This window comes from Gossypium hirsutum, chromosome A01 (genome assembly GCF_007990345.1).
Source record: "Gossypium hirsutum isolate 1008001.06 chromosome A01, Gossypium_hirsutum_v2.1, whole genome shotgun sequence".
Lineage (NCBI taxonomy): Eukaryota > Viridiplantae > Streptophyta > Magnoliopsida > Malvales > Malvaceae > Gossypium > Gossypium hirsutum.
The window spans coordinates 63,002,711-63,022,823 of record NC_053424.1 but is presented as its reverse complement, the minus strand read 5'-3'; positions in this window follow the sequence as shown (position 1 = coordinate 63,022,823).

Sequence of the window (20,113 nt, the reverse complement as noted above, 5' to 3'; positions counted from 1 at the left end):
TACAAAACATAAAGAAAGCCCAAAACTGCTGAAGGGGAAATTAAGGAGAAATCTTCAGTCTTGATGATGAATTTGACTTCTAAGATGGATCAATCGGCTTCCTCGGAGTAATTTCTTACTCCCTCCCTGTGTGCCCCCCTTTCTTCCTCCTCTAGGGTGTATTTATAGGCTTTGGAATGCCTAAGATCCCTCATAATTAGCCTTTTCTGAATTGGACTCAACTTGGGCTCGGCAGGGACACGCCCGTGTGACACGCCCATGTGCGATTACTTCAAGCCGTGCTCGTGCCTACCAAATTGACACAGCCGTGTGGTCTACCCGTGTGAGGAGGTCCAAGCCGTGTTGATTTCATACTTTGGCCCATTTTCTCTGTTTTTCACCCATTTCTTGTTCCTTTCGCTCTCCTATGCTCTTCTAAGTATAACAAATGAAGTTAAAGCATTAAGAGCATCGAATTCACCAATTCTAATGGGAAATCATCCATAAAATGCATTAAACATGGGGTAAAAATATGTATAAATTATGATTTATCAGCCAATTTTAGGGAAGGGAACGATCGACCTTCAATCTCCAAAAAGGATACCTACACAACCAAGGCAAGCAAGGCTAGAACCAACACGCCTCTAGCCATAAACGGTAGGAGGGAAGAAGTTAGAAGCAATGTTACAATAAAGAGAAAAAGAGTGAGAGAAAAGAGAGGAATCAAGCACCAACTGATTGTTCAAAGAAGAACTGCAAAAGCTGAAACAAATGGAGAGAGTGCTAGGTAGAAATTGGCCTAAATATCCAAATGAGACGAGAGGGAAGAAGGTGTATTCAATCAAAGGGAAAAGTCGATTGAGAGAAAGGGAGAAGAGAGGAAGAATGAAGGTTCGGCTAAGGCAAAGAAAACTAAGAGAAGGAGAGTGATAGAAAGAGGAAAATTGATCAATCAAAGTATAGTATTAGAGAACAAAACCAAAGTAGGTTAACACGAAATGCACCTGAATGGTCACAAGTATAATTTGGCTGTCAAACAAGCAACAAAACTAAAAAGTGAAAAGAAGCAAAAGGGGAATAGCTACCAAAAAGAGAGCAAAACTAGACAATTTTGGCACTAAGTGCCTATGACCGAATTTGCCTAATGGGAATCCACAACAAGCCAAATGTTTGAGGAGAATCCCACTTTGGCACCACCACTCCCATACTCCTTGATCCACTCCTCGAATATCTCTACAAATCTCTTCTTTAGTCCCTCAACCGACCAATTCAAACCCCATTCAAACTCCTCCTAAAATTTAGCCACACACTCCCCTCCCCCTCAAACACTCCAACTGCCCACTAGCTTTAGAGTTCTACTGATACTCAACTTCCTTCATGAGACAGCAGCAAAAAGACACCCTTTGTGCATAGTAGGACTCGAACTCAAGTCCCTTAGCATTAGTAACACGCCATTATCCCTTGGACCAGCAAGCTTGTTATGACTTGATATCCCCACACTTATTTAAAAATCCACTATCCAGAACCCAGGGTTTTATTCAAATTTAACAAAAATTTTTGCTAAAGCCCAGGTTTGATCTGAGGACTTCCCACACTTCTCAGGCACTTAACCACTAAAACAAGCAAGCATGAACGCAACATAACATACAAATTTAAATGCTTAGATTTTGGGGCATTGCAATAAGAAACGCGTTATTGATCTTCTCAAGTTCTGACAATAATATTGGCTTTATTTTCTCAATAATCTCATATGGCCCAATGAATCACGAACTCAAATTCTCTTTATAGCTAACTCGAGAAATTGTATTTTCACAAACACTCAGTTCACTAACTGAAATTTAATGTTTTTACATATCAAATCTGCATATGTTTTCTGTCAATCTGAAATTGCTTTCAGACTGTCGTGAATTACTTTCACCTTCTCTTCAATCTCTTAAATCACATCGACCCCGTAATTCTTTTTATCACTGATCTATTATAAAACTTCTTACAGTGCCATCTTTATGCTCAACTGATAAAATATTATTATACGCAACTCAAATAATGGTAAGTATATTTTTTCAAATTCTAAAACATAACAACGAAACATTACCTTGAGAATTGAATCTCTCCCTCAGATTAGCCATTTGAAATAATGGAGTCTGGCTCACTGTGTGATCTAAAAATCTCTGACATGTATAACTTGGCTAATATATCAAGAGAGAAATCTATACGTACTTAGATAGAATGTGTAGACTTCTTCAAACGATCAACCATAATTCTGATAACATCTATCTTTTACAAAATCTATCGAAATTCTATTTCATTATTACTCATATATCAACACATGCTGTAAAAGTCCCAAAGACACTTGATAATCAACGTTAACCATTGTGGGCCATATGTAACATTTGTTACATAATTTTTGGATTTCTCAATACACAAACTTTATCTCGAAACAACAAACAATCATCGATTCCAATCTGAAATTTCTGAATCATGAGACAATTTACATTGAACCCCTTTTTAACTTGCAATTCACTGAAATATTTAAGAACTTTACAAATTTGTTGAATATTTTTATTTCAGCTAATATCTATCTATCATCCGATAAGATCAATCGCATATTTACCACTCGTAAAGTACACATAGGTTTCCTGCTCAGAACATCCATGACTGTAATCATTTTCCCTGAATGATAATCAATTTCTAACTTGTATTCTTTTAGCAATTCAAGCCATCTTCGTGGTTGTAAATTCAGATCTTTCTGAGTCATTAAATATTTTTAACTCAAGTAATAATTAAATTTGTCACATTACCCACTAAATAATCAATGTCACTGACTATTCAACGTGAATATATTATCAATCATCTCTAATTCACATGTCGTATAACTCTCTTCATGCAGCTTTAACTGTATACAACATAAGCAATCACTATTCCTTCTTGTACTAGAACCCATTTCAAACCATTTAATGACACATGACTGAAAATCATAAACTCTTTACCCGATGCAAGCTGAACCAGAATTGATGCTTCAGTTAACAATGTCTTGAACTGTTTACCACTTTATTAATAAGTATCATATCATGCAAACTTTACAAGTGTGATGATTTCTTCAATCAAAACGACTATAATTTACAAAAACATTTCTCAATAGAACCATTCCAATAAATATAATTCGGATCATGTCTTCTAGAATATAAATTCTTCATTTAGACTATCCCTCAATTAACCCGTGAATGTACAAATTTTATTTACTGACCTGAGGATAAACTCAAACACTTATAACTCCATTAACCTTTCAAGCAAATAACTCAAATCAGACTAAATCACTGAATCAATCTTGCCCATCAAACAATAACTTTTCAAAAAAGAATCATTTCTTCTTGTTATAAGAATAACCCAGATATACCATTTTCACACTTTCTTCTGAATACAATCAATGATCTTTAAAATTTTGCATAACTCAAATGAAGCATAACAATCCCATTTTAAATTCATTGACATATATCCAGATTTACCTAAAGAAAGATAACCATTATACAAATTGAACTTGATCTGCTATCATTTATACTTTTGCCGATGTCAACCCTTTCATAAAAATTAGAAAAGGATTATATTAACAAAGCTATTTCATCTATTAATCATCGAAGCCCTGAACTATACTGAAGCCACTCTCATCAAATAAAAATCATAATGCCAAAATAAGGCCGATGTCTCAACCATATAAATAGATAATATCCTAGCTGTTAATAATGCATTTTAAACACAAGAGGAATTCAAATATGATTTCAATAACAATCAGTGCAAAAACATAACCTCTATAAATCTGATAATTATACCATTGTATTCCCAAGATCAAACCAGAAATTATAATCATATTAGATATAGTCATCCCCGTCAACAGGGTATCCCTTGCAATTAATCACATAGAATCATAATAAAATCGAGGTAGCAAAATTTTAAAATATTAAGCTATACTGAATTTCTGGAAATTACAACCTATATAGAATGATAAAGATCCCGATGATATCTCATTGAATTTCAAGTAGGAAAAACATCACTCATAAATATTGAAATTAACGGTGGCAGAAGCAATAGTATCTTCATGTATATTCAACAGAAAAATAACCAGTAGAAACAAAATACTAGCGTTATATGGATTTTACCATCGACTTCCCTATCAAAACAAGGAAATAGAATCCTAGAGAAAGATAGAGCAATGTCGATCATAACTCAAGCAAACCTGTAACACCCCTAACCCATATCCATCACTGGATTAGGATCATGTGGTATTACCGATCATGATACAATTCATACAATTATACATTATAAATCAAAATTCAACATTAATATCACATCAATAAGTATAATCATTTCATATATCAGAACCTAAAAATTCTATCATTCATCACATGGTATAAATAAAATATATATATCAAAGTAGATCAGCATAACTTATACATATGCCGAACATATAATTCATCAATTTCTTTATTGTTGAATATTAGACCTTATCTTAAATAAGTCATACACTTGCATAGGTCATACATTAATGGAAAATAAATTTCATTATTAACCTCTTTATTCTTACATGCAGCACCTTACTGTTAATCTATATGAAATTCATAATTTGTAAATTAGTAAAATTTAGTGAATCCATTCAAACACATATATGTACATTCATAAATAAAGACATCTAGTATTTTTCGAATAGAGCTTAATAGTAATTCATACTTGTGGTTAAATAAATAACTAATATATAAGAGATGTAACATGTTATATGAAGGTCAAGTACATTACAACATTTTTAACTAAACTACTTTCTGACACAATTAACAACTTCAGTATAAGCTCATAATATAACTAATTGAAAACTTATTTCATAATTTAGCAAACAATACACATACAATTAAATTCAATATAACATAACCAAATATGCCTTAATGTTTAAATATTAAAGCGCATTTACCCTAGGTTTCAAAGCCACACTTTAATAATTGAAATCATACCAGTAAATGACAGAAACAATCATGGAACATTTTCCTTATTTAATACCATGCAAAGTCGAATTACATTATTTAATCCACACACCTATCCAAAACTTTCATCACCGAATTATCAAAACAATCTCATAATCATTATTACTAAAACACATTAGATCAAGACTAGATATAATAAACAAAATTTCACATGCATACTTTATCTTAGTATAATACACATCTAAGTTAGCCACATTCATACCACATCCAAGATTTATAATCAAATTCAGTACTCAAAACGCATACCATAATTACTTCCAATCCATGGCACATAGCATAATAATTGAAAACGAGCTTGACCATAGTCTAGTCAAAATAAACTCAAACATAACACTTAAGCCATTTTTGCATGGCTAGATTATACACAACTAAAAATTTAATATTTCAAAATGAAATCCAGCCTATACATGCCATAGTTCCAAAATGCAACTTATAAAATACCAAAAGTGGTCGATAGTGTGATAGATTTTGCTGACGATCCCCAAGCTTGTAACTTGACCCAAAATCTATAAAACAAAAAAAAAATTGAGCATACACACAGAGTAAGCTTTTATAGCTTAGTAAGTCATAAGCAAAATAACAATTCAAGACATTATCAATTCATTTAAGTCAACCCATAATATACTATGATAACTACTTTTAATCCCACATTTAACATTTCATATATATATCCTATGCTTTTATAATAAACCTTATCGTAACCAAAAGTACATATATATACTCAAAATATCATTCGATTTCAAAGGCATAATAACACTATATAACCGAATGTTCATTGACTAACATACATATACTCATAAATCCAACTTTAACAACTCATACTTATACATAGCATATAACATAAAATACTACATGAATCCACTTACATTTACTTTAATATCATATTTAGAATTTGCATTTGATATCAAGTAACAAACTTACCTTACTTTCAATTAGGTAATCAAATAACTCATACCTATTCATTTTACCCATTTCACACATTCGATCATAACTTACCTTTGTCCGTTGAACCATTCGGAATTGAATAGAATACTCAAACAATCACACATATCGACAAATACCGACGTCTCGAACGTGGTCTTACATTTAATCACATAACGATGCCACTACCTCATACAAGGTCTTACTCGTACACATATATCAAAATCACATATGGATGCCAATGTATTAAACGTGGTCTTACTTGCACACATATATCAGAGTCACATATCGATGCCAATGTATGAAATGTGGACTTATTCGCACACATATATCGGAATCACATATCAATGCCAACACATTAAACATGGATTTACTCTCACACTTATATCAGAGTCATATATCGATGCCAACGTATGAAACGTGGACTTACTCGCACACATATGTCAGAGTCACATATCGATTCCACATATATTTCTAGGTATCAACTTTAAAAATCGGCCAAATTATACATAAGTTCATTAACAAAATTATCATTCATAACCAAAGTCACATTATCATTAAATATTCGATTATATATATACATTTAACCATGATTCACATTTTAATATCACATACAAATTTCATTTAACCGAATATAGACTTGTAATTAGTATACAAATAATCAGCATTTTAACATATATAATTCATGTCATCACTTTAAATACTAAACTTATTCATTACTTATCATCAAACATAGATTATTTTCATTTTGAATATCGATTTGTAATTTAATTTTAATCAATATAACTATCTATTAATTACATTTATTGAAATTAAACAACTTCTATTTACTTATAAACTTATCTCGGATAACGAAAAATTGGTACAGATCGACTAGTCGACAACTTTCGTTTTCCCCTGATCCAAATCCGATTTCTTTGGTTCTTGATCTTGATTAAGCTTTATAAAGTGTCGAACCCTAAATCTTGTTCTTTCTTTTTCTTTTGTTTATATTCGGTGCAAGAACAAAGAAAATCAAATGACTATGGCTTATTTTATGATATATTAACATATATATTAACTTATTACTAATTTACCTAATTAACCTTAATGAAATAATAATAAAATTATATAACCTATGTTCATTACCGTCCACCCATTTTAATAATTGCCTAATTATCACTTAAAGGCTTTTATTTAAAAAGCCAAGTGCAATTTAACCGCTTTTAGAAATAACCACCTAATTTTCATTTTACGCGATTAAGTCCTTTTATTTAATCGGACACCTAAACGACAAAATTAAATCACGAAAATTTCACATATATAAATTCACACAAAATAAAAATAGAAAGTAATTTTTAAATATTTTTCTGACTTAGATTCATGGTCCCGAAACCACTGTTTTGATTAGGGTCTAAATTGGGCTGTTACAAGACCAACAATACTTTCGTCTATCAATATGTTCAGCTAACGTTCTCATACGATAAGAATTTCATCTAAAAACATACATCTCTGAGAATAGGTGAACACATAGAGTATGTAACACCCTACACCCATACCCTATGCCGAGACGGAATACGAGGTGTTACATAACTCGATCACATACAAGCACACGTTTCTTAGTCATCAAAATTTTTTCAATTTTTTTCCCAATTCTTTATCAAGAACTTCAAGAAATCCATCCTTCATTTAAAACCATTCGAGAACGATTCGGATCTTCCCACAAACTCTGAAAAATATTACTAGATACAGGGGCACACGCCCGTGTGGGAGGGGTAACACGCCTGTGTGACCAATTCGACATGGTCGTGTGTTGGCCCGTATGGCTCACACGGCCTAGGCAATGAAGGGACACACCCGTGTCCTCCACCCATGTGAAAATAACTTTAAATGCACAACTATAGGGGTTTCACATGGCCTGGCGCACGCCCGTGTCCCTGGTCCTTGTCCTTCACACGGCCCTGACACGTCCGTGTCCCAGCCCATGTGCCAAAAACATGGACATTCTGTTTCTGACGTCAACAACCCCAAAATGTCACACGGCAAAGGCACACACCTGTTTACTAGGCCGTGTCCTTCACACGGCTGAGACGCATGGCCGTGTCTCTACCCGTGTGTTTACTACCATACATACTAACTTGAAAAGTTTACGTGCAGGGGACACACAGCAGGACCACATGCCCATAGGGTAGACCGTGTGTCACACACGACCTAGACACACGCCCGTCTATCTACCTGTGTGGACAATATGAGGCTATTTACCAAGCCTTTTTGCCACCCTTACTTACATAACCTATACATTAGCAACCAAAACCAATTCAAGGCTATCTCATGCAACCAAATCAGCCACAATAAACAATGTTCCATATGTGCATTTTATTCAGCTGTGAAGATAACTTCCTTGCAATAAATCAAAATGGATATTATCCATAATTCGAGGCTTAGTACAAAATGAGAGATTTATACCAAGCCAACACATTTGGCCAATTTGATAATGACACAAAACACAAGTCTAGTTCCCTATACATGCCATATTCAAAAATATAAATCAAACTATACCGAGTACTTCGATTGATAGTGTGATCGATATCTCTGACTTCTGTTGGTCCTTGAGCTAGATAAGCGGCACTATAAAAAAATGGAAAAGGAGAGGGAGTAAGCATAAAGCTTAGTAAGTTGCACATAAATGAATATACAACACAACTTTACCATTCATCAATAAGCTTATAATATACAATTGGGCCTAAGTTAGACTTTCTCATCAATATTCAGTACACATCATATATCATAAAATGTGCTAATATTCTATATATACCAAATAGGTACCTGTACCACTCACAACATAGTTATACTTTCCTCGTTAACTTGAAATCATAACTTTCACCGTTAAACCATTTGAAACACTATCAGATATTCATTAAGCCTCAAACATGGGGTAAAGTACCGATGACATGTCCCAGACATGGTCTTACACAATCTATAGCATATCTATGCCGATGTCGTGTTTCAGACATTGTCTTACACTAACACATCTCGTAGCCGATGCATGTCCCAAAATGTCTTACACTAACTTATGTCTCGAGGCCGATGCATGTCCCAGACATGTCTTACACTAGCACTCGTCTCAATGCTGATGCCATGTCCCAGACATGGTCTTACACTAGCTCTCATAATATGGCCAATGCATGTCCCAGACATGTTTTACACTAGCTCACAATAACCCATATGATATGGCATGAACATCTGATTTATTTCCTAGGTTCAAATGGGAACTCTATTATCTCTATTACCATCATGCTTTCTCAATTCCACAATCAAACAATTCATGCTATATTAAATTCAAGTACAATTCAACACATACATTAACATTTTAGTTGTATTATTTACATACAACTTACCTCGGATTACAAAATGAGGTGACTAGTCGATTTAATCGATTTGCTTAGCTTTCCTCTGGTTTAAGTTCGGATTTGGTGATTCTTGATCTATAATCGCAAAATGCACTTATTTAGTCAATAAACAAAATTTAGCAATCGAAAATTCATATCTTTGGTAAAATGACCATTTTTCCCCTAAACTTTGACAAAATGACCATTTTACCCCTAGGCTCGAAAATCAATTTTTATCGAATTTCTTCAGGTCTTAAGCCTAGCCTAACCCTTTTTACAGTTATAGCAACTCCAAATTTCCACCATTTCACATACTTAACATCTATTTTACAACTTATGCAATATAGTCCTTTTTAGGTGTTTTCGTGCTAACACCTTTCACAAAAGTTGTTCATAACACACCGAAGACTTATTTTCTTCCATAAAAACTCAGCAAACATTACAAACCACTTCATGGAAAAACCGTACACTCTTGATCATTTTGCAAAATAGTACCCTCATTTGAAAGCCCATGTTTCAAGCGTCTCAAAAGTACAAAAATATTCAAGAAAAACCATTAAAATAACTTACTTGAGAAGGCTTAAAGTTGCTAAAATTTCAAGCTTTTAAAACCTTATTTCCTTGCTGAAAAATTTGGTCAAAAGAAAGGATAGAGAAAAGAAAATGATAGTTAGGCTTTTTGGCATCATTATAGTACACCTTATGTCATCAACATTACCTAATGTTGACTTTACCACACTTTCATCTCTCATAGCCGGCCAAGCTATCACAATAGGGTCTAATTTCCCTTTAAAGACCCCCAATCTTTATTCTCTAGCTATTTCACACTTTTAGCCATCGATTTAAGACTTTTCCTTTTTACGTGATTTAGTCTTTTTTCTCAATTGAGCTCACGAACATCAAAATTAACTCATCAAATTTTTCATACACTAATATAAACATGCAATGACTCCAAAATAATAATAAACTAATTTATTCGACTCTGGATTTATGGTCCCGAGACCACTTCTGACAAGGCCCTAAATCGGGTTGTTATAGAGTACCCAGAAGAGATTATCGTAAACCATTTGACTATAATCGTTATACTCAACTATCTTTACAATTAAAACATTATTCTACTGTCTATCTCTAACATCACTGACTTCTCATTATCCCATCACTAATAGAAATCAATTCAGAAGAACTTCTAGTTCTTTAGATATCATACCTGAATGTTTTGTTTCATCAAATTCAACTTCTTCTTTAACATTGACTTTGCATTATCCGAACGATCTTTAGAAGAATCCACTATTTCTTCTGTACTGTCTTTACTTCCTGACGTATTCTCTTATGTGACTACCATAGTAATCCGTCAACCACAGAACTCTATAATTCCATACTTGTGAGCTTATTTAATCTAAATGTTACTGATTTCATTAGAATACCATACTAATAAAGGGGTGAGGGTCGTAAAGCCTCAACTTTAGCTCTCGTACATACATGCACATACTATAACATTTACTAATAACACGATATTATGAACTTTTATTCATATATTTAAGAGTTTCAACTCATTATAATCACATTTTCACTCAAATATTTGAGTATAACATTCTACACTATCGGAGTTAGCTCAGTTGGAAAACACATCTGTCTAATTAAAACAATTCTCGTCAAAATCGGGAGATATCACACTATCACAGGATAAATATGGTATGTATAGCTAGACTCACTTATGCTATACTAGTCCTAGAATCGACTAAACCGTAGCTCTGATACCAATAAATGTAACACCCTTAACCCGTATCCATTACCAGAATAGGGTTACGAGGCATTACCAGATAACACACCTCATTCACATACACTTAATCATTCATAATCGAAAATCATTCAAACATTCACAATGTCCCTTATAAGGCTTTACGAGACCTTAAAACATGCTTAAAATAGGTTCGGGACTAAACTGATAACAGTTACAAACTTAAGGAAACATACAAAAAAATTTCAAACATTTAAGGGTCACACACCCGTGTGAATAGGCTGTGTGCCTCACACGGCTACCAGATACTCTTGTGTCATAGGTCGTGCGAAAATAAGGCTTACATACTGACTTGCACCACACGACCGAGGACACGCCCGTATGCTAGGCCGTGTGAAATCTAGAGGAGTTACTGACTTGGGTCACACGGCCAGCCACACGCCCATGTGCTAGTTTGTGTACAACACACATCTAATAGACACACCCATGTGTCTAGGCCGTGTCAAACCTGTAGGGTATACTGACTTAATTCAAAAGGGTACCTCAGGGGACACACGGTCGAGCCACACGCCCGTGTGTTCAGCCGTGTGAAGTGAAAATAGGCTTGGTTTAAGCCACATTTCTCACCCTTCTCAAGCCTTCCTACAACAAGACATTTCAGGCCATTTCAACAAACTCAATTCTCTCTACTACTCACTTCCATGATCAATTACATACCAAAATAATATGTCGCAATCATCAAACTCACATAACTTCTAAATGCATTCTATAACCTTTCCATCAACTAAATCATGCTTCTCAACCAAATCAATTCATCATCTATAAATGATACGAAAATATACCATTCTTCAAGCCTTGATATATATCAATTAATAATTAACCAAATGAACAACCACTTAACCATATCAACAACCAAGGCAAACATGCCAAATCGCAAGGTATCTTATAAATCACATATATCACTTATCAAACACATAATTCAAGCCAACTTAAATGGTCAAATACTCACCAAAAATTTACATCAAAAGCTAGCCAAATCTCATGCCTATATCATATCCCAAAACATATCATTAACTTACTAGCCTATACATGCCATATAACCAAGTTATAATTGTATAAATACCGAAATCAAAATCGGATAGTGTGATGCGATCTCCACCGACTTCCAACCCAACCGAACGTTCGAATCACTATAACATAGAAAAATAGCACAAAGTAAGCTATAAATCTTAGTAAGTTCGTAAGGTATTAAACTCAACTTATTGAATAAACACATATTAAACATTTTCATAAATTATAATGTCCACATATACTTTCACCTTTATAGCATGAATTCATTTAGATATACTATAATATAAATTCATTTGATTTCAACTTGATACCATAATTCCAAACATATAATTATCAAAGCTTCACAAGTTTATTTATTTCAATGCTCATACGAGTCAAAAACATTCTTATCAGTTCGATTACGTGAATCGTGTTAATATCATCAAGTAACTGCATTTCGCACATTATATGTCTTATTTATATATAGATAAAACAACATAACTCATGCCTCATTTAACATCAATTCATACTTCCATATAGCTAAATGAATCTATTTTGGCATAACACATATTTATACACAATCTTTCTCATTTCATATACATTATACAATATGAACTCACCACTTTCATTCGATTCTCACATAAGTTTTGTACGTACCTATATTACTTATTTCCTTTGTACTTTCATTCTTGCATTGACTATGCCTGTTGAACCATTCAGAATCATTAAGGATACTCGAAAATCACATATGTCTTGTGCAACGCCATATCTCAAATATGGTCTTACATATTATCACATATCAATACCGATAGCCCAGCTATGGCTTTACACGAAATCATATAATGATGCCACTGTCCCAGACATGGTCTTACACGTAATCACATAATGATGCCAATCTCCCAGACATGGTCTTACACATAATCTCATCTCGAAAATCCTAATGTCATGACATTCGTATCCTATACTACTCCTAAGGTTCGTACGGGACTTTCAGACATTGAAACTGTATCGATTGTGCTCGTACTCATTTCCAATCAGCATTATAATTCAATTCAAAAATAATAATAAATTTATAGCACAATTTAACAGCATTTAATAACATAAGAACTTACCTCGATCGTTAAAACGACGGAACGGATCGACTAGTCTGATACTTTATCATTTCCTCCATCTAAAGCTGTATTTTTCTTTTCTCAAACTAGTTATAAACAAAATTAGCTTATTTAATCATTAATTCATTCAATTTAACACAATTTACACATTTTGCAAAATTACACTTTTGCCCATATTATTTCACATTTATGCAATTTAGTCCTTATTACATAAAATCACAATTTCATGAAATTAAACACAAACCAAAGCTATCTAAATTTCCCATATATTACTATCAGCCTATATTTCCAATTTATTTCACATTTTAACCACTAAGCTTCCACATTTTATAATTAAGTCCAAAATTGACATTTTTACTCAAAATCTTTAAAAATTTCAAAAATTGGAGGTATGGGCTAGCTAGATTACAAAGCAAAGATCTCAAAAACGTAGAAATTATTAAAAACCAAGTCAAAATGGGCTTACTTTCTCAAAGTACCACGGCCAAACCTTTAAAACACAAAAATAGTGTGTTCTTCTTCTTCCCATTCGTCTAGATGGAGATGATAGCCATCAAATTATATTTTTGTTTTATTATTATACTTAAAATAACCAAATTATCATTTTAACCCTTAATAAAAACTATTAAAAACATATAATGATTGTCCATAATAGTCCACAACCATTTAAAATGGTTTAATTACCATTTAAGGCCATCATACTTAAAAGCCAAATTCAATTGACACCTTTAAACTTTTGTATTTTAAGCGATTTAGTCCTTTTCTTAAATTAAGCAATTAAATGATAAAATTAGCTTATGAAATTATCACACATACATGCTGTCATGCTGTAAACACATCAAATAATATAAAAATAATTTTTCCAACATCGAATTTGTGGTTCTGAAACCACTATTTTGATTTAGCTAAAACAGGGTTGTTACAGGTAAGTTCGTATGTTAATGAGCTTTGTTAAAATTGTATTTTAAATGCTTTAATTTATGGATGAATTGCGTAATCGACTTTACGGACACATTTGATGACGTTTAGGCAAGCGAGAAATCCCAATTGAACCTTAGTAATAGATTAGGATACAAGTGACATGTCACTAGGGTATTATGTTATGTGATTCGGGTGCTAGTCATGTATGTCGTACCAGTGGCTGAGTTTACCGGCATAGGTTATGGTTACTTGATAGCTTGTGTAAGAAGCACAATGTCGCTACATCTCGACTAACAACTTGTGTAAGCAGGCTCGATGATGGCTCGAGAGCGAGCATATATGTGTTATGAGATAGAGGTGGCAATGCTACATATGTGACACCTTGTGTTCAAGGTTTCCCAAGTATCCAATATTATTATTTCGGGTGGTTCATTGGGTATGTCAAAGATGAGAATAAGTATGAAACCATTACGAGTTGGTACAGGTATGTGCATAAAACTTATGCTTATTAAATTCGCGAAATGTTGAACTCAAGGTAAGTTTGTGATGGAATGAACTATGGTTATGAGATTATGGTCAATTACATCGACTTATATTTATTACTTGAATGTTAAATGTACGGTAATATTTGCTTATTTTTTTCGTACGAGCTTACTAAGCTATATAGCTTACTCTATTTTACTTTTCATGTTTTATATTGTCACCAACTAGCTCGGATTGGTATGTTGGAGTATCTTGAATAGTTATGCAAGTTGAAAGTAGTCTTAGTGGCGTTTTGAATGTGAAATTGGTATGTTTGACTTAGCATAATAGAATGTCATGAGCATGATAGATGATGGTATTGCATTGATATGTGTTGGATGTGATTGTAGATGTCTTGGTTGCGCAAGTATAGCATCATTTATGCCATTGAATTTGTGTATGTATGTGTGTAAATAAGGGTGGCAAATGGCTTGGTAAATAACCTTTATTTTTTCCACACAGGTAGACACACGGGCATGTGTTTTGGCCATGTGTGACACACGGCCTGTCCCATGGGCATGTGTTTTGGCCGTGTGTCCCCTGCACCTTAATTTTGAGAAACAGAATGCTTAGAATTGAGCACACGAGTAGAGTCATGGGCGTGTGTCTTAGCCGTGTGAGGGACACGACCCCAGCATGGGTGTGTGTCCTAGACGAGTGAAGTCTGCACCTATTTTATGAAAATTAATTAATCACATGGCCTAGCACACAGGCGTGAGACTTGGCCATGCAACTTCAATTTGTTCATGCCTTGCAAAATAGAGAGTTACACGGGTTAGGGACACGGGCGTGTGTGACCACACGGCCTACCCACACAGGCGTGTCCCAGACCACACGAATGTGTGACCCCTGTTTATTGCAAAACATTTCTAGGTTTTGTAAAAATTCCTTGCATTTTTAGTTTAGTCCCGAACCACTTTCGGAGCATGTTTGAGCCTTGTAGGCTTGTATTAGGGACTTTATGATTGAATACAAATGGTTTTTAATTTGGATGCCAAATTTATGACTCGATCTGTATGTTTGCTTGCGATGTACATTCGGTAATGCCTCATATCCTGTTCCGACATAGAATACAAGTAAGGGGTGTTACAATTTTGAAGTAGCTTGATTATAGTTAAATTATAGCAGGCTTTATGCCTTGTAGGTGTGTAGAAATTGTTCAAATGGTTATGCATGAAATAGTCTTAGGAATGACTTTTTCTAGGTGAATTATAGGTCCACACGGCCTAAGACAGGGGCGTGTGACTCAGCCGTGTGTAACAAATGGCCTGGCGACATGGCCGTGTGTCTTTTGAATGCTCCTTTGCATGTAAGTCAGTGAGTTACACGTACTAGCAGATGGCCTAGCACACAGACGTGTGGGGCTATTTCAAGAGTTACACGGCTTGGCACACAGGCGTGTGACACGACTAGTTGACCCTACTCAGAGAGTTACACAGGTGAGGACATGGGCTGGGACACGGGCATGCATTCTTAGTTCGAAGGTTACACAGCCTGATACACTGGCATGTATCTCAGCTGTATGAAGCACATGGCCTAGCTACACGACCGTGCTATTCCGTATTCCAAAATTTGTAACTTTCTTTTAAACTTTTGAAATGATTTAAAATTGGTCTTGAAATGTTTCTAAGGTATTTCTAGGGCCTCAGGAGCTTGATTTAAGGATGAAATGTGCATGTATGATTGATATATTTTATGTTTATGTTGGTGAATAAAATATTGTTTAGATGTTTTTAATTGTACGGTAATGTTTCATAACCTAATTCGATGACGAATATGGGGTAGGATTGTTACATTTAGTGGTATCAGAGCTATGGTTTAGTCAATTCTCAAATTGAACGTAGCATGCATGGAGTCTAGAAATACATGCCATTATATAACCTGGGATAATGTGATAACTCTTGACTCAAATTGAACTATGTTTTCATATAGATAAGATGTCATCCAACCGAGCTGATTCTAATGAAGTTGATAGTAACGCGCAAGCCTCTGTTCACGGAGCTGCGTCTAGTGGTAGTAGGCCTGTATCTGAGGGTCGAAGAGGAGAGGCTAAAGAAACCTTCTTCCCAATGATGTCAGATTGGTTTACAGAGTTGGTGGGAACGAACCCTATGGCTCAACACCTCCACCCCCACCCCACCCCTACCCATACCCCAACCGGTCCTTGTAGTTTCTCAAGGTTTGGAACCAGTGTGAGTAAGTAAGCCTCCAGTTGATAAAATCTAAAAGTATGGGGCTGAAAAGTTCCATGGTATAGTTGAAGATGATCTAAAGAGAGCTAAGTTCTGGTTAGAAAACACAATTAGGGTTTTTGATGAATTATCTTGTACACTAATTGAATGTTTGAAATGTGTTGTTTCTTTGCTGGAAGGCTTGGCTTATTAGTGATGGAACACCTTGATTGTGGTAGAACCAAGAGATCGAGAAAATTGGGAATTTTCCCAAACAGAGTTCAGAAAGAAATATGTGAGTCAGAGGTCTATAGATAAGAAACACAAATAGTTTCTTGAGTTGAAACAAGGCTGAATGACAGTGGCCGAGAACGAGAGGGAATTTGTGTGACTTAATGAGTATATGCCCGGAAATGTGGACCAATAGAGGTTGTTATGTGCATTCGATTTGAAGACGGCCTAAATGAGGATATTAGTTGTTAGTCAGGATTTTAGAATTGAAAAAACTTATAGTTCTAGTTGACAGAGCACACGAGGCTGATGAACTCAACAAAGTAAAAAGAAAAGTCAATTTTGAGGCTCATGATACGAGAAAATGACCTATGGGAAAATCATTCTCGTCTCTATCGAAGAAATCAAAAGAATTTTATAGTCGTTTATCAGCTTTAGTATGTTATTTTGGAAAAGATAGAGGAAAACAACATTCGAGCTCGAATCCTTAGGCTATATCTATAACGAGCATGGGTTGTGTAAAAAACAATAAGCTTGAATGTTAGCAATGTAATAGACAACACTTTGGTGAATGCTGATTGAAAGACAGGTTGTGTTTTAAATGCACTTCATATGATCATTATCCCAGAGACTGTCCTAAAAGGTCTGATAAAGAAAAAGCTCATAATACTCATTCGGGTAACACGACTGCAAGAGGAAGACCACCTCTGAACACTAGAAATATGAGTAATAGTCATAATGGGACAAAATATTCTGCTGCGAGATCTGAGGCATGGGCACCAACTAGGGCTTACGTGATTATTGCTGGAGAGGAAGCTTCAACACCTGATGTCATCACCGATACATTTTCTATTTTTGTCTCTAATGTTAATGCTTTGATTGACTCGAGGTCAACGCACTTATATGTATTCACAACTTTAGTGTCAGATAAGAAAATACCTTTTGAGTCATTGAGTTTGTGGTTAAAGTAACGAACCCTTTAGGTTAGTATGTGTTAGTCGATAAAGTCTGTAAAAATTATCCTTTGATGATTCAGGGTTGCAACTTTCCGACTGATTTGATGTTATTACCCTTTGATGAATTTGATGTGATTCTAGGTATGGACTAGTTAACTCTGCATCATGCTATTGTGAATTGTACAAGAAAGTATGTTGTGTTAAAGTGTCAGAATGGTGAAAAGCTTCAAATTGAATCAAATAGACCGGATAGTGCATCTAATTTTATTTCAGCTATGATGGTACAAAAATATGTTATAAAGGGCTGTAAATCGTATATTGCTTATATATTTGATTCTAGAGTTTTGAATTAAAGTTAGAGTCAGTTTTGATTGTATGTGAGTTTACAGATGTGTTTCCAGAGGAATTACTAGCGTTACTGCCAATCAAAGAGGTTGAGTTTGCTATTAAGCCAATGTCGGGAACATCTCCAATATCGATAGCTCCATAGAGAATGACACCCACAAAATTAAAAGAGTTGAAAGCACAGTTACAAGAGTTGGCAGATAGGGCTTTGCTCAGCCCAACTTTTCTCCTTGTGGTGTTCCTGTGTTGTTTGTCAAGAAAAAGGATAGGTCAATGCGATTATGTATAGATTTCTAAGAGCTCAACAAAGTCATGATCAAGAAAAAGTATCCATTGCTAGGTATCAATGATTTGTTTGATCAGTTGAAAGGTGTGACGATATTCTCAACGATCGATCTTTGTTTTGGTTATTATCAACTACGGGTTAAAACTCTGATGTGTCGAAACTGTGTTCAGTACAAAGTACAGACATTATGAATTTCTTGGTGTGCCATTTAGTTTATGTTTATGGACTTGATGAACAGAATATTCAGACCGTATTTAGACAGATTTGTTGTTGTATTCGTTAATGGCATTCTAATCTATTCACAAGATGAGATAGAGCACGTCCAGCATTTGAGAAATTATTTTGCAAACTTTACGCGAAAAATAGTTGTTCACTAAGTTTAGCAAATGTGAGTTCTGGCTCTTCAAAGTCAAATTTTTGGGACATCTAATATCGACAGATGGTATTATAGTTGATATGAGTAAAATCTTCGCTGTAGTGGACTAGAAACCTTCGAGAAATGTGTCATAAGTTAGAAGTTTTTGGGTTTAGCCAAATATTATAAAAGATTTGCTAAGGGATTTTTGATGATATTTACACCGTTGAGGAAACTGCTTCAAAAAGATGTCAAGCCTGAATGGTTTGAAAAGTGTCAACAAAGTTTTAATCAGTTGAAAGCGTTGTTAACAGAGAAACCTGTGTTGGTTTAGCTAGGGTCCAATAAAGAATTTATAATTTATAGTGATGCTTCATTGAATGGTTTGGGCTGAGTTTTGATACAAAAGGGAAAACTGGTAGCATATGCTTCTCCACAGTTGAAACCGCACAAAAAGAATTTTTTGACTCATGATTTAGAGCTTGTAGCTATTGTATTTTATTTAAAGAATTGGTGACACCATTTGTACGGAGAAAAATGTCACATCTTTACAGATCATAAAAACTTGAAATATTTGATGTCACAGAAAGATTTGAATTTGAGACCGCGTAGATGGCTCGGTTTGCTAAAAGATTATGATTTGAGCATCAATTATCATCCGAGAAAGAATAATGCCATTTTTGATGCATTGAGTAGAAAATCTCTATTTGCTTTGTGAGCACTAAACACACGATTGATGTTGACTGATGACAGTTCAATTTTAGTTGAATTAAAAGCTAGACCAACGTTTTTGCAATAGATTTGTGAAACTCAGAAAAGTAATGTTGAATTGATCGCTAAATGTAAACTGATTGAGTTAACATCTAATTCAGATTTTGATGTCGGTTCAGATAATAGTTTGTACTTTAAAGATAGAATTTGTGTTTTGAGAAATTTTGAACTCATTTAGAAGATTTCATAGGAAGCTCGCAGTAGTAGCTTGTCGATTCATCCTAATAGCAATAAAATGTACAATGATTTGAAATAGATGTACTGGTGGCCATTTATGAAACTGGAGATTTTAGAGTTCATATCAAAATGATTGGTCTGTCAGCATGTTAAAGCTGAGCATCAAGTACCTTTGGGTTTATTACA